Below are 16728 nucleotides of genomic sequence, written 5' to 3' on the forward strand. Positions count from 1 at the left end.
ATATTCCTAAGTAGACAATGATAATTATTTGTCTTCCAAATAAAGACTAGTCTAGTTTTTTTTATATTAAAGAAATAGGTAACTTAGCGCTCACTCGTTAGGGTGTATCCAAGGCAACAGAAAATTGCAATCGGAGGCACCCTGTAGTACTCCAAACACAATACAAGAGAAGATAGAATATTGCAAAAAGCGCCAAAAGGAACTTACAGTGAGTGTAAAACAGAACTAATGATACAATGGAATAATAGGTTATGTTTTTACTGTTTCAATATTGAAGTAAAGATGCATACAAATACAAAATAAAATCAAAATCAAAAATCCAAACAAAAAACAAAATGAAGACTGTACTTATAAATATGATGACAAAGAGATGTCAGGGTAGCACTGAGGCCCGCACGAAGGCGAGTATCACAGTGTTCAGGTCCAAAAAGAACCACCACTGTTGTGGTGAATAACAAATAACACCTGTTAGAGAGTGGCATCCCACATCTCTAAATAGGTTAATGTGTGTAGGTAGTTAGTTTACAGTCTTGCACGATATTGCAGAGTCTCTGTGGGGGTGGTCCTATCTCAGCTGGCTGGCATCTGTGTTGCTAAAATGGGTGGGACTGCCTTGCAGGGCCGGTAATGAACTTTGGACTCGCTTGCGGCAGTCGGGGTATTGTCATAGTGTCTAGACTGTGGGTATCATTACATGCCATGTGTTTCTACGTGCGTGCTAAACGTTATATAGAACCAAGGTAGTATTCGGGTTACAGACCCATGAAGTCTATTCACAAAAGGGTCCTAAAACTGGTGTAGTTCAGCCTGTGATGACTGATTTGACTTCATTGTCCAAATTCAGTCCTTGTGGTTTGAAGGTTTTTAATGTATATATCCATTTTAGTTCCTCTTTGTTTATCTTCTGTTCAAAATCTCGCCCCCTCCAGTTCTTTGTGACTTGTTTTATTCCCATATAAGTTAGACCTGCAGGATTCTGTCCATGTTTCTCTTTGAAATGATTTGAAAGGGAATGTGTTTCTAGTCCTTTCTTCACATTCCTGATGTGCTCTGCTATGCGTATTTTTAATGCTCTTGTAGTCCTACCTACATACTGTAGTTTACATGGGCATTCAATAAGGTATATTACCCCTACGCTGTGACACGTAATATGTTCTCCAATGTCATATGTTGTATTTGTGGCTTTTGATATAAAAGATGTTACCCTTTTTGTTGTGATTATGCGTGTCTTGCATGCATTACAGCTCCCACAATAGTGGAAGCCTTTATTCAATTGCGTATTAATTACAGTCATCTGTTTCAGTTCTTTTCTATTCAGATGACTATGTGTCAGTTTGGATTTAAGGTCGCCCGCCTTTCTATACACTATCTTCGGTCTCATAGGTAATACATCTGAAACTATTTCGTCCTCCTTAAGTATGTGTCAGTGTTTGTTCATTATTGCTTCTATTGTCTTGTTGTCTATGTTAAATTGAGTAATAAAAATAGGTTTAAAGTCATCCTTTTTTCCTTTTATGTCTCTGTATGTTAGAAGTTCTTCTATATCTGTCGCCAAGGCCTTCTGTAGGTCAGTGTCTAAGCTATTTGCGTTATATCCCCTCTCTATGAAATCTTGTTTCATCTTAGTGGATTGTGTCATCAAATCTTCTATTTTTGTACAGTTACGTTTTACTCTTTTGAATTGTCCTAAGAGGATATTCCGTATCCAGCTTGGGTAGTGTCCACTTGTGGTGAAGCTGTAACTGTTAACGTCTACACTTTTCTGATAGGTCTTAGTGTGTATTTTAGATCCTTCTATTGATATAGTTAGATCTAAGAAATTGACCGATTCTTTACTGTAATTGGTTGTAAACACTAAGTTGTTGTTATTGTTATTGATATATTTCAAGAATTTTAAAAGTGTTTCTTCCTCCCCATGCCAAATGAAGAAGACATCCTCGATTTATCTTCACCAGAGGACCAGGTTTGCCCCAAAGTCATGCTCACCCCAAATGTTCATCTTCTCCCACCTACTCATGAACAGGTTTACATAACTAGGGGCAAACCTGGTCCCCATGGCGGTCCCAGTTGTCTGTATGAAAAATGTTTCATCAAACCAGAAATAATTGAATTGAAGAATAAATTTTATGCAGTCTATAATAAAATCTGTCTGTGTCTTTTCCATAGTTGGATCTTGGTTTAGAAAATGTCGTGTTGCTTCTATTCCCTGTTTTTGGTTGATCACTGAATATAGTGAGGTGATGTTGCTGGTACACAACCAATAGTCCTCCTTCCATTCTACTCTGTTCAATGTCCTGAATATATGCTCTTTGTGTCTTAACATATGGTTGCAAAAAAGTGTCTATATACTGTGACATGTTGGCGGTAAGTGACCCTATCCCTGATATAATGGGGCGGCCTGGTGGTTTGTCTACATTTTTGTGTACTTTTGGCAGGTAATAAAAGACAGGAATTATGGGATTTGTGTTATTAAGAAATTGTTCTTCTTTGTCAGATAATATGCCTTTGTCATGACCTTCCTTCACTAATGGTTGTAAAAGTTTCATATATTCTGGCATTGAGTCTCTTGGTAAAGTTTGATAAGTGAGTCTGTCATTCAGAATTTGCTTGGCTTTTGTGTTGTAATCCTCTCTATCTAACAGCATTATGCCACCCCCTTTATCAGCTGCTTTTATGACCAGATCCTTGTTGTTACTCAGTTGTTTTAGAGCTATTTTTTCTTTTTTGTTCAAGTTTGTGTATTTAGTTCTGTTGTCCATCTTATCTATATCCCTCGTGACCAATTTCTTGAAAGTGTCAACCAGGTGTCCCTTCATGTGCTGGGGCTAGAACTTGGACTTAGGTTTTAAATCGGAGTGTTTGAAGGTATCTGTATTTATAGGTTGTTTGGTTTGTATATCAATTTTCTTATGAAAGTATTTAGCTAAAGTAAGTTTGCATACAAACTTATGTACATCTAGATAGGTTTCGAACTTATTCATTTTGTTCGTAGGTGCAAATTTTTAACCTTTATTCAACAATATTATGTGTTCTGGTTCCAGTGTTACCTTGCTGAGATTGAAAATCCCTGTGCTAGATACTGTTGATTGTTGTGGCGTTTGTTCTTCCTTCTCCTCTGCATCCTTGTCTAAGTCTTTTAATTTTCTTTTTTGTGGAGTCATGTGAATCAGGGGGTTATTCAGACCCACTCGCGAGCAAAGGACGCTTGCAAGCGGGTCGATGTTGCCCCACTGCACATGCGCACGACGGAGGGAGCTCCATTGTGCGCATGCGCGAGACCCGGATAGCGACGGGCTCTCCGTCGCTTCGGGTCTCGCACCAAAGGGGGTGTGCTGTCGATGTTGAGTGACAGCACGCCCCCTTTGGTGGGCATGCCGGGGGAGTGGCTGCCAGACGGAGGCGTTCCCATGGGAACGCCTACCGTCTGAAGCCGGCCCCACTGACATCAGTAATGATGTCAGTGGGAGTGATTTTGGCTCTGATAGAACCAAAATCACTCCAGGGCTTGCAGCAGCGAGACCCTACCGCAGTGTCTCGTCGCAAGCCCGATGGTAGCGATGGTCAAAGACCATCGCGACCATCTTTTTGGCCGCTCGCATATGCTGTGGGTGGTCACCCACAGCTATGCGAACGGCCAGGAGGCCGCTCCATTTTCAGGTAGGAGGGCACTGATTCAGAGCGAGCGCTCTGGTCAGAGCGTTCAGCTCTGAATCAGGCCCTCAGTTTGCAGGCTATTTTGCCTGTATGTATCTCTAAAAAAAGGTCCGTGCAGTTTTTTAGAGATACATGCAGGCAAAATATCCTGCGAACCAATTCATACAACTCCACAAAAAAGAAAATTAAAAGACTTAGACGAGGATGCAGAAGAGGAGGAAAGAATAGGAGGAAAGAACAAACGTCACAACAATCAACAGTAACTAGCACAGGGATTTTCAATCTCAGCATGGTAACACTGGAACCAGAACACATAACATTGTTGAATAAAGGTTTAAAATTTGCACCTACGAACAAAATGAATAAGTTCGAAACCTATCCAGATGTATATAAGTTTGTACGCAAACTTACTTTAGCTAAATACTTTCATAAGAAAATTGATATACAAACCAAACAACCTATAAATACAGACACCTTCAAACATTCCGATTTAAAACCTAAGTCCAAGTTCTACCCCCAGCACATGAAGGGACACCTGGTTGACACTTTCAAGAAATTGGTCATGAGGGATATAGATAAGCAGGACAACAGAACTAAGGGCCTGATTCAGAGCCGCTCGTAAGCGGCCGCTCGTTCGTTCCAACTGATGTTCGCCCAACTGCGCATGCGTATGGATGTTAATACGCATGCGCGAACCAGTCATTGCGGCCGAAATTTGTGTGTTCGCTAAATAGTGAAAGCCTACTATTTTGAGTGACAGGATGAGGCGTTTGTGGGTGGTAACAGGGGAAGGTGCTTGAAAACGGGGAGTGGAGATCCGAACGCAGGCGTGCCAAACAGTCAAAACGGCCGTTTTATGGGTGTGCATAATTAACAAAGCAGTGTCATCGACCACATCACTTGGTTGTTTTATAGTCAGAACTGCTCACATGATTGTGGTAGGAAACACCAACCACAAGAATAGCGAGCAGTTCAGACGCCTTTCGATGTACTCGATTAATCTAATAAATAGCGGACATGATGTATGATGCGAGCGGCCAGGGGGCGTTTTTTTCAAAATTTCGTTCGCATGTTTTGTTTGCTCGTTCAGACATAGAGGTGTGAACAAACCGCAAAGAGCGAACGGTTAATTTAAATAGCCAGACCCTTTTTAGGAACGACCGTCCGCAAATTGCTCCGGGTCTGAATCAGGCCCTAAATACACAAACTTGAACAAAAAAGAAAAAATAGCTCTAAAACAACTGAGTAACAACAAGGATCTGGTCATAAAACCAGCTGATAAAGGGGGTGGCATAGTGCTGTTAGATAGAGAAGATTACAACACAGAGGCCAAACGAATTCTGAATAACAGACTGACTTATCAAACTTTACCAAGAGACCCAACGCAAGAATATATGAAACTTTTACAAACATTAGTGAAGGAAGGTCATGACAAAGGCATATTATCTGACAAAGAAGAACAATTTCTTAATAACACAAATCCCATAATTCCTGTCTTTTATTACCTGCCAAAAGTACACAAAAATGTAGACAAACCACCAGGCCACCCCATTATATCAGGGATAGGGTCACTTACCGCCAACATATCACAATATATAGACACTTTTTTGCAACCATATGTTAAGACACAAAGAGCACATATTCAGGACACTACAGATATAATAAGAATGTTGAACAGAGTAGAGTGGAAGGAGTACTATTGGTTGTGTACCAGCAACATCACCTCACTATATTTAGTGATCAACCAAAAACAGGGAATAGAAGCAACACAACATTTCCTAAACCAAGATCCAACTATGGAAAAGACACAGACAGATTTTATTATAGACTGCATAAAATTTATTCTTCAATTCAATTATTTCTGGTTTGATGAAACATTTTTCATACAGACAACTGGGACCGCCATGGGGATCAGGTTCACCCCTAGTTATGCGAACCTGTTCATGAGTAGGTGGGAGGAGATGAACATTTCGGGTGAGCATGACTTTGGGGCAAACCTGGTCGTCTGGTGAAGATATATCGAGGATGTCTTCTTCATTTGGCATGGGGAGGAAGAAACACTTTTAAAATTCTTGAAATATATCAATAACAATAACAACAACTTAGTGTTTACAACCAATTACAGTAAAGAATCGGTCAATTTCTTAGATCTAACTATATCAATAGAAGGATCTAATATACACACTAAGACCTATCAGAAAAGTGTCAACGTTAACAGTTACACCTTCACCACAAGTGGACACCACCCGAGCTGGATATGGAATGTCCCCTTAGGACAATTCAAAAGAGTAAAACGTAACTGTACAAAAATAGAAGATTTTATGACACAATCCACTAAGATGAAACAAGATTTCATAGAGAGGGGATATAACACAAATAGTTTAGACACTGACCTACAGAAGGCCTTGGCGACAGATAGAGAAGAACTTCTAACATACAGAGACATAAACGGAAAAAGGATGACTTTAAACCTATTTTTATTACTCAGTTTAACGTAGACAACAAGACAATAGAAGCAATAATGAACAAACACTGGCACATACTTATGCAAGACGAAATACTTTCAGATGTTTTACCTATGAGACCAAAGATAGTGTATAGAAAGGCGGGCGACCTTAAATCCAAACTGACACATAGTCATCTGAATAGAAAAGAACTGAAACAGACGACTGTAATTAATACGCAATTGAATAAAGGCTTCCACTATTGTGGGAGCTGTAATGCGTGCAAGACACTCATAATCACAACAAAAAGGGTAACATCTTTTATATCAAATGCCACAAATACAACATATGACATTGGAGAACATATTACGTGTCACAGTGTAGGGGTAATATACCTTATTGAATGCCCATGTAAACTACAGTATGTAGGTAGGACTACAAGAGCATTAAAAATACGCATAGCAGAGCACATCAGGAATGTGAAGAAAGGACTAGAAACACATTACCTTTCAAATCATTTCAAAGAGAAACATGGACAGAATCCTGCAGGTCTAACTTATATGGGAATTAAACAAGTCACAAACAACTGGAGGGGGGGAGATTTTGAACAGAAGATTAAAAAAGAGGAACTAAAATGGATATATACATTAAAAACCTTCAAACCACATGGATTGAATTTGGACAATGAAGTCAAATCAGTTATCACAGGCTAACCTACACCAGTTTTAGGACCCTTTTGTGAATAGACTCATGGGTCTGTAACCCGAATACTACCTTGGTTCTATATACCATTTAGCATGCACGTAGACACACATGGAATGTCATGATATCCACGGTCTAGACACTATGACATACGTGTGCCTAGCTATAATAATTTTTCAGTTTTTTTCATTCTTGTTCACTCTGATTATCAGGTCTATATTTATTACATTTTTCAATCTGTACTTTTTATTGATTTTTATCCATATTTATATTTATTTTCATTTTCATATTTATTTTTATTTTATTATTATTTTTATTTTTAATTTTTATTTATTTTTATTTTCATTTTTATTTTATTTCTATTTTTATTTTAATTTTTATTTATTTTTATTTTATTTTATTTATCTCTATGTTTATTTGATTTATTTATTTATTGATTATATTTCTTTGTTTTCTTTTAAATATTATCATTATCAACAGTTATTATCAATATCATTTTCATTACCCTGTTGATCTGTGTCAGAGTCCTATAACCAATCACCAAGTACTAAGAGGCCAATAGGAGGGTCTATGATCAATTAGAATCTAGGACCAACCACTCTGAATTGACATCACACGTTATGGGCATATATTGCCCACACCTAAGATGGACACTGACGAAGGCCGGAAGGCTGATACGCGTAGGAGCACATTATCTGTTTTACTCACATTCAACACTGAGTTGCCGTCTAATGAAAGGTGGAATCCCCCCCTACACAGCTGTTACTGATAAACCAACCCGCGGCAACTACCAGCATCTGAGGTGCGATTACGTGTTCGAAGACAAGAGAACCCAGAAGTCACCAGGAAAGGAGAATCCCGGCAGAGACAGGAGTGTGCAGTCGGCACGCACTGTGAAGACGGACAGAAACGTGGCTTGGGACACCTGCATTGGACACAGGTAAGACTCTGTAGGAGGGATATACAGACGATTGGCCCGGCAAGGCTTTTTCTCCAGAGATTACCCCTCCAAGACTGCCGAGGCAGATTCGGCGGTATAGGTCAGAGTTATTGCCCCTTCTCCCAGGGGCTGTACACTGATACCCACATACCCCGACTGCCGCAAGCGAGTCCAGAGTTCATTACCGGCCCTGCAAGGCAGTCTCACCTGTTTTAGCAACACCGATGCCGGCCAGCTGAGATAGGATCACCCCAACAGAGACTCTGCAATATCATGCAAGACTGTAAACTAACTACCTACACACATTAACCTATTTAGAGATGTGGGACGCCACTCTCTAACAGGTGTTATTTGTTATTCACCACAACAGTGGTGGTTCATTTTGGACCTGAACTCCACTGTGATACTCGCCTTCGTGCAGGACTCAGTGCTACCCTGACATCTCTTTGTCATCATATTTATAAGTACAGTCTTCATTTTGTTTTTGGTTTGGATTTTTGATTTTGATTTTATTTTGTATTTGTATGCATCTTTACTTCAATATTGAAACAGTAAAAACATAACCTATTATTCCGTTGTATCATTAGTTCTGTTTTACACTCACTGTAAGTTCTTTATGCGCTTTTTGCAATATTCTATCTTCTCTAGTTTTTTTATATTGTCTCTCTTTGAGCTTCAGCTCCTCTTTTTGTGGTAGAGAACATCACGGTCATTGTACTAATATACTAATTCATCTAAACGTGAGTGGGGTCTATTAGCGCCTTCTAGTTATTTTATATTCTGGTAAACACTGGAACTGGGTGCTGGAGCACTAATAGAGCAGACTGCAGTGATATACTGTTTGCTGTTAAGCAAAACTGGAGCAGGTCTGCTGTATTATACTGGAGCAAAATGATGTGAAGTTAATACTGGAGCAGTTTTGCTGGAACAAATTGAGGATAAATGCTGTGAAGCAAAAACTGGAGCAGGTGTGCTGGAACACACCGAGACTGAATGTGGTGAAGTAAATACTGGAGCAGGTGAGCTTGAACGCAATGAGGCTGAATGCTGTTTAGCAAATACTGGACCAGGTGTGATGGATCACACTGAGGCAGAATGCTGTGAAGCAAATACTGAATGCAGAAAGAATCCATGCTCCATATCAATGCAAAAAGGATCCGTGCTCCATATCCTCACCCTACTGTCTGTATGGTGTAATTGACAGCATGATTAGTCAGACCACATGACCAGCTTCCAATCATTTATTCTCCAATACCTGTATTGCTGAGCAAACTGGAGGCATCGCACCCTGATAGCAATGGCGTAAGATGTACTGCGCGGCATGCTGTTTGGAGAGAGGCCGTCTGAATTGGTCCCTGATTCAAATGATAAGTAATCTGATGCACTATTGCCCATCTGTGGGTCTGAATAAGTCTGCCCACTCTCTGTTCCGCTCGAGCATCCAGCACCCATTTACAACCACCGACCTTGTGCTCAGTCAGAGTTTTTTGTCTGCTGGGCCCCTCTGTCTGCAGTTTAATAACTGCCGCCCTGGGCTAATTCACAAGTGAGCCCGATTGGCTAATGTCCATCATACTGCTTTGCTTACACTTCATTAGCCGCGCCATAGCTTCACCTTCCTGTTATATCACCCAGTCAGACATTCTATGGGGCCTATTCATCATATCTTAAAACTCTCTGGAGGTAATTAGGTTTAGAACTCGCATGGAGTTCTACCTAATTACCGGAGGAATTCATCATTCCTCCTCCCCATAACTATCTATTTACAAGAGCTGTGATTTTTGCGATGACAGCTTTTCGGGAAATAGATAGTTATCTCTATCTACACTAACTTACCGCAGCTGGAATCCGTTCTGCGCATGCGCTGTTACATTCATAAAGCCAGCGCATGCGCAGAACTGCCCACAGCGGCGGTAAGTTTGTGTCCCCCCCAACCTCTCCCCCCCTTCCCCCGCGCTCACCTCCCCCCGTCCCCGCACTTACCTGCCCACTGCAGCCCCTCCGGCTCCGGTGGCTGTCCTGTCACGTGTTCTACTGTCAGGTGTCAGTCCATAGTACAGTTTAGAAAAAAAACAAAAAAACATTTTTTTTTTAAACTTTATTGTGTTCTGCTGGGAGAACTTGTGTCTGCATAGCTCCAGGAGCCAGAGGATGGACCAGAGTGCTGGTGGAAGATGCCGGGGGACCTCACCAGCTGGAAGCAGGTAAGTGTCACCTGCGATTCGCCACCTCAAAGTGGAGAATAGTAACTCCATCAAATTCCGAAAATACATAATTTTCGGAATTTGATGAATACCATAATTTCCATATCCCCATACTAATGTACTAATGTATTAATGTATGGGGAGTGTGGAAATTAATGCAGGGGGACTTAGCAAGGAGATATCAGTGATATCTCCTGTGCTAAGTGTGTTCATGAATACTAAAATAACGTTATTTAAGGAAAATGTCCTTAAAAACTTTTATATTAGTGTTGATGAATAGGCCCCTATGTCATTCAGCATTATCTGCTACTTTGCAAAAAATCCTGTTTTTTATTGAAGCATTATATGCGTTATAATAGTCTATGTAATATTTGTGCATTATGCATATAATGTGACAATCAACCCCACCCTCCATTAAAATGAATGACTCAAATTTCTATTGCAAGTAACCATCGACACTTGGTGACATATTATGAATGCTTTTAGCCCATATTTCTCTTTAAGGACCGTCTCCCCCTTATTGAGCGTCATTGTATTTTGAGGTGTTACGCTGGCTGCACTCATCTCTGCCTGAATACAAGATATTGTCCGAAGGATTAATAATTGGTTTCTTCTGATGTTATAATTGCTGCTTTTTCAAGTCATTTATAATGTCTTGTATATCCCAATTTAGAAAAAGAATTGCAGCAGTGATCATTTTAACACCTGATGTATTATAAATTATGCGCTATGATTAAAGTGCCCCCAGTTCGTTTAAAACATGTAGATTGTAATAACATCTGATGACAACCTTGGCAAACACACTAAATGATCTGACGTGCTACATGTATCTGCTTAGGGGCTACACTCAGCACAATATCCCAGCAGGATCAGTTTTAAAACCTTATTACATTTAATTAACACAGGTGAAGTATTACATATAAAAAAATCATACCATATAACTGGAAAATCCGTAATGTATTTTTCAGTTAGCTACAGATATACAATGAGTCTAACTGTAGTGATTGGGGACAACAAGGGCGTGATTCAGGGGTGAGCGCAATGGCGTCCACTCTTGCATCTATAGGCGGAGACACTGGAGCGATAATATGCAAATGATAGTTTTAGCCTTCCCCGTGTGTACTAGCGTGTGACTGAGGACCTCATTCCAGAGCCACTCGCAAAATGCAAGCGCTCGCTCTGAATGAGGGCGGCCGCTTCTCTATAATGAGCCGGCCTCCTGGCCGCTCACTAAGCTGTGGGTGACCACCCAGAGCTTTAGCGAGCGGCCAGGTTGATGGTCGTGATGGTCAAGACCATCGCGACCATCGGGGCTTGCGACAAGACCCTTGTTTTACGGTCTCGTCTGCTGCAAGCCCCAGTGAGCTTTCTGCTCTAACAGAGCCGGAAGCTCACCACTGACATCATTCGTGAAGTCAGTACGGCCGCCCCCAAACGGCAGGCTTTTCTTTGGCAACGCCTCCGTTTGGCAAGCCACCCCCCCACCCCGCCTACAAAACGGTGCGAGTTGTCAATCACCATCGACAGCCTCCCCTTTTGTAGTGAGCCCCGAACCAAGCAGTGCAGCCGCTGCGCGTGCGCAGGGCCTCAACATCGATCCGCTTGCAAGCGCTCAACGCTTGCGAGTGGGTCTGAATAAGACCCTGAATCCACAAACACTGAGGTGCCCACTTTCTTCGTCTCTGCACAACTGATAATTCCTTTAGACGCCACCAACGGCACAACATTGCGTGTACCAGTGACACTTGCACCCGTCCTATGGCAAATGCCATTTCTACCTCTGAACATGGCCTCTGTGGCTGTGCGTCTGAAAATGCAGACGCTTTCACTGACATGCTGCAACACTCCCATAACACGCAGCGACACAGATTTTTTTTTTTGTGTTCACTTCAGACCACCTCCCAGTCACCACCCAGGAATAGCCGATCGCTATAGCACCTTTGTGGTTAGGACACTCAGGCGTTACTCAGGGCAGTGGCGTCCCTCCCCGCGGTGTCACCTGGTACGGGGAGGGATGCTGTGCTCTCGGCATAGCTGTGCATCGCCGAAAAGGGGTGTGGCTTCACGGGAATGAGCGTGATCACACAAGAAAGGGTGTAGCACATGGGAAGGTGCATGGCCCCGAACCCCATAGTCCCGACTCCCAGGCTTTTAACTGGGGGGGCCCGGGGGAGCAGGGTGCAGGAGGTGCAGACCGACCTGTGTGCAGTGCCAGCTCCCTCACAGTGTCAGGAGCCAAGTGCTGCATTAAATTCTACAGTGCAGCACCCGGCTCCGGTCACTGAGGGGCACCTTGATGTCACCCTCCTTGTGATGCCACAGCCACTGCACCATCAGGATTTCCAGAATTTTCTGCACATGCGCAGTAGCAAATGATCGCTCAGCTGTGTGAACATCGGTTTTGCGTTTGGTGTTCGCCTGACACAGGGACATGAAGGAAATAGTTAAAGGTTTACCCTAGAGATGTGCGCCGACCCCCGTATTTTGGTTTTGGATCTGGATTAGTTTTGCCAAAACCTCACCTCCGTGTTTCGTTTTCGTGTTTTGGTTTTGGATCTGGATTTTTTCTAAAAAATAAACCTCAATAACATTTGTTTCCACTCGTTTCCAGTCAATTTTGACCACCTCAAAGCTCACAAGGGGACCAGGAAGAGTGCTTTCCAAAAATAAATATACAATTGACTTAAATAATGCTTTGCAAATCTTCTATAAAGGCATTTCCCAACCTGTACAGGGACATAGAAAAACATAGTTAGTTGTTGATGTCCAGCGTTAACCATTGATTTTGGTTTAGAACCAAAACCAATCTTTAGTAAATTGAGCCAAGGTGTCAGATTGTAGAAGGAATAGCCTTAATTATAGTGATATACAGACTCATCTGTACCCCAGGTCCCAGCAGCATATACAGCTGCCTAATAGTAGTGCCAGCACACATTTAATAACAAATACATACAGATTTAATTTAACATTTGAGCATGAATTTAATTGTGCAAAAAGAGATGTTCTTTTTTGCAACTTAATTTCCTGTTACTTCATTCACATTTTGTACTATATACAATTTTTTATTTCCAATACATAATATAGTGATTTATAGCATCAGCATTTTTATTAGAAAAATTGCAGTTGTGCACTTTTATTATTATAATTAGTAGCAGTAATTGTAGTAGAAGTAGTAGTAGTAGTAGTAGTAATAGTAGTAGTAGTAATAGTAGTAGCAGCAGTAATAGTAGTAGTAGTAGTAACAGTAGTAGTAGTAGTAGTAGCAGTAATAGTTTAAGTAGCAGAAGTAGTAGTAGAAGTAGTAGTAGCAGTAACATTAGAAGTAGTAGTAGTAGTATTAGTAGTAGAAGTAGTAGTAGCAGTAATAGTAGAAGTAGTAGAAGTAGTAGTAGCAGTAACATTAGAAGTAGTAGTAGTAGTAGTATTAGTAGTAGAAGTAGTAGTAGCAGTAATAGTAGAAGTAGTAGAAGTAGTAGTAGCAGTAACATTAGAAGTAGTAGTAGTAGAAGTAGTAATAGCAGTAATAGTAGTAATAGTAGTAGTAGTAGTAATAGTAGTAGCAGTAGTAGTAGTAGTATTAGTAGTAGAAGTAGTAGTAGCAGTAATAGTAGAAGTAGTAGAAGTAGTAGTAGAAGTAGCAGTAGAGGTAGTAGTAGAAGTAGTAGTAGTATTAGTAGTATTATTAGTAGTATTAGTAGTAGTAGTAGTAGTAGAAGTAGTAGCAGTAATAATAGAAGTAGTAGTAGTAGCAGTAATAGTAGAAGTAGTAGAAGTAGTAGTAGCAGTAACATTAGAAGTAGTAGTAGTAGTAGTATTAGTAGTAGAAGTAGTAGTAGCAGTAATAGTAGAAGTAGTAGAAGTAGCAGTAGCAGTAACATTAGAAGTAGTAGTAGTAGTAGTAGTAGAAGTAGTAATAGCAGTAATAGTAGTAATAGTAGTAGTAGTAGTAGTAGTAATAGTAGTAGCAGTAGTAGTAGTAGTATTAGTAGTAGAAGTAGTAGTAGCAGTAATAGTAGAAGTAGTAGAAGTAGTAGTAGAAGTAGCAGTAGAGGTAGTAGTAGAAGTAGTAGTAGTATTAGTAGTATTATTAGTAGTAGTAGTAGTAGTAGTAGTAGTAGTAGAAGTAGTAGCAGTAATAATAGAAGTAGTAGTAGTAGCAGTAATAGCAGAATTAGTAGTAGTAGTAGTAGTAGAAGTAGTAGTAGCAGTAATATTAGAAGTAGTAGTAGTAGTATCAGTAATAGTAGAAGTAGTAGTAGTAGAAGTAGTAGTAGAAGTAGTAGTAGCAGTAATAGTAGAAGTAGTAGTAGCAGAAGTACTAGTAGCAGTAATAGTAGTAGTAGTAGTAGCAGTAATAGTAGAAGTAGAGTTAGTAGAATTAGTAGTAGTAGTAGAAGTAGTAGTAATAGTAGAAGTGTATAAGTAGTAGTAGCAGTAATAGTAGTAGTAGTGTTAGTAGTATTAGTAGTAGAATCTTCATGAACATTGCACCAAGATTACAAGATCGTAAATCCTACACATCTATTTTGAGAGATTACTGTAAAACATCAGATACAAGATGGGGCTTCCAATTTTGGATTATAGTTTGGCATCAAAACACCATGTACATATGTGTCCTTGCACATCGTTGCTTCAGTCATGCCAAACAGCCCCCGTAGGTGCGCCAGGTCCAGTGAGACTCTGCCAGCGCTGGACTTTTTTTTTTTTTTCTGAATATGCGACTACTGTATGTGGCAATTCAGTGTGACTAGGATACACCAGGAGACTGTGCTGATTAATTCGATATGCTACAATTTTATATTGGTCTGCGACATCGCAATGTGACCTAGAAGCAGTTTTCGGCAAAAAAAACACCCAACGCTAGTATAGTTGCACAGGGCTTGGTGGCTCACTCATGTCAGGCATGTTGCGTTGCATGGCATAATGTGGATAGAAGTAGGAGAACACACCTGTACACTACAACATTTGTAGAATCCTGTTTGTTTCTACCAATGCTAAGATAGTTGATTCAGTAACCCCCTGAAGAACCATCAACTTCACAGCCTACGAGACCGTCTTCAGCTCTATCTGCTGTTGTTCCCACTGTCCACTTAACCGTATGAGATATATTGTGAACAAGCAGAGCAGAGCAGCAAATGCAAAATTTCAGACTTATTAAGGTTTAAGTATTACATTGTGTCTTTCTTGGGAATTATTTCTTGAGCGCCATGCCTGCTTGCTGGGAGTTGATTTTTTTTCAACCCAGAAGGGGACCAGGAAGCGTGCTTTCCAAAAATAAATAAGACTATTGACTTAAATAATCCTTTGCAAACCTTCTGTTCTGTAACAGAATTTCCCAACCTGCACAGGGACATTAATAAAAACACAGAGTTAGTTAGTGGCCTTCAAATTGCCATTGTTCCCACTGTCCACTTCTCTTAGGTATGTGAATGTTAGAAACTTAGAATAGAATGTAGAAGGCCAAAAATTGGGTGGACCACACATGGCTTATTGATCAACCATGGCAACTGGATTAGTGTCATAAGGAAGAGGAGGCTGCAAACTGGGTGTCATGTTATGAGTTGACAATATGGGGTATGTTGCTGTTAAGGGATCAGGCTATTAATCATCAGGTGACACATTAATTTATTATAGTTGTTATTTTGGATTGCCAACAGACAGAGACTAACTACCTATAAGCTCAGGCATAGACACTTCCTGAGGAACAGAGCTATGATAGAATAAAAAAAATGTTGTTGGGGACATCTAGCTCCTCTTTCTGTACCCTGCTTACCATTTTTGGACAGGAAATCCAGGATGGATGGTGGAAGAAGAAGGCCTAGCAATAGATGGGGATGGGCATTATCAAGACCTGGTCCCCCCAGTGGGTACAGTCTGGGAGGTATTGTTGGCATGCAGGCAGCAGAATAACAAAAGCCTCCATGTTGTCTGTGCTTACTATTCTGTATTTCAGTTTGCGATTCAGGTAGGAATAAAGTTGGCTACAGAACACAGTGACAGAATCACTGGATGTCTTGGAAGTGCATTCAGGCCAAATACGATCCAAGAATTCCCAGACAGATTCCGGACAGATGAATCCTTTGCTTGTAATAATCTTTGGTAATTCCTGGCAAAGGTGGGTGTTATAGCCAGACACTTTGAAGGCTGTAAGTTTGAACTGCTTTATGGAAAAAATGTGCATGAAACCTTTCCACACTGCAGAACATGATGGTGAAATCCCTTGAAGTTCAGCACCTAGAGCATCTTTTTTCTTGTTCTCTGAGGCCTCTCCACACTGTAGTCTTCCATTGTGACTTTTTAATGGTGATTTCAATGTTGTCCACTAGCTGAGATCCATCTCATCTGAGGGTTGGGTTTTCCCCATGCAAATGAGACAATTCACATACAGAAGGTGACTCTTATGTTTAGTCGTGGTGTCAGTCTCTCTTTTGGCAGAATTGGGCTTTAGTTTTTTACAAATATAGGCTTTAGTTTATTAGTTCATATAACTTTATAAGCTGTTAGGATAACATTTCTGCTATGTTTAAGATTAAAAAGAAAAACTTTTTGTAACCCAATAACTTAAAAAAAAGGTTTTCATTGCAATATTCATGCAGCCCCTTGACAGACAGCAGCACAGCACCCTTGCGCAGCTATGCCAATGACAGGTGTGGCTGACATGCATACAAAAAAAATTGTTTATTTATTATTTTGGGCAGCAGCCTCTCGACAGACAGGAGCACAGCACCCCTGCGCATCTATGCCAATGACAGTGACAGCCAGTTGTAAAATTGATAATAAATTA

Source organism: Taudactylus pleione, unplaced genomic scaffold (assembly GCF_031769625.1).
Source record: "Taudactylus pleione unplaced genomic scaffold, aTauple2 ptg000533l, whole genome shotgun sequence".
NCBI classification, from domain to species: Eukaryota; Metazoa; Chordata; class Amphibia; order Anura; family Myobatrachidae; genus Taudactylus; species Taudactylus pleione.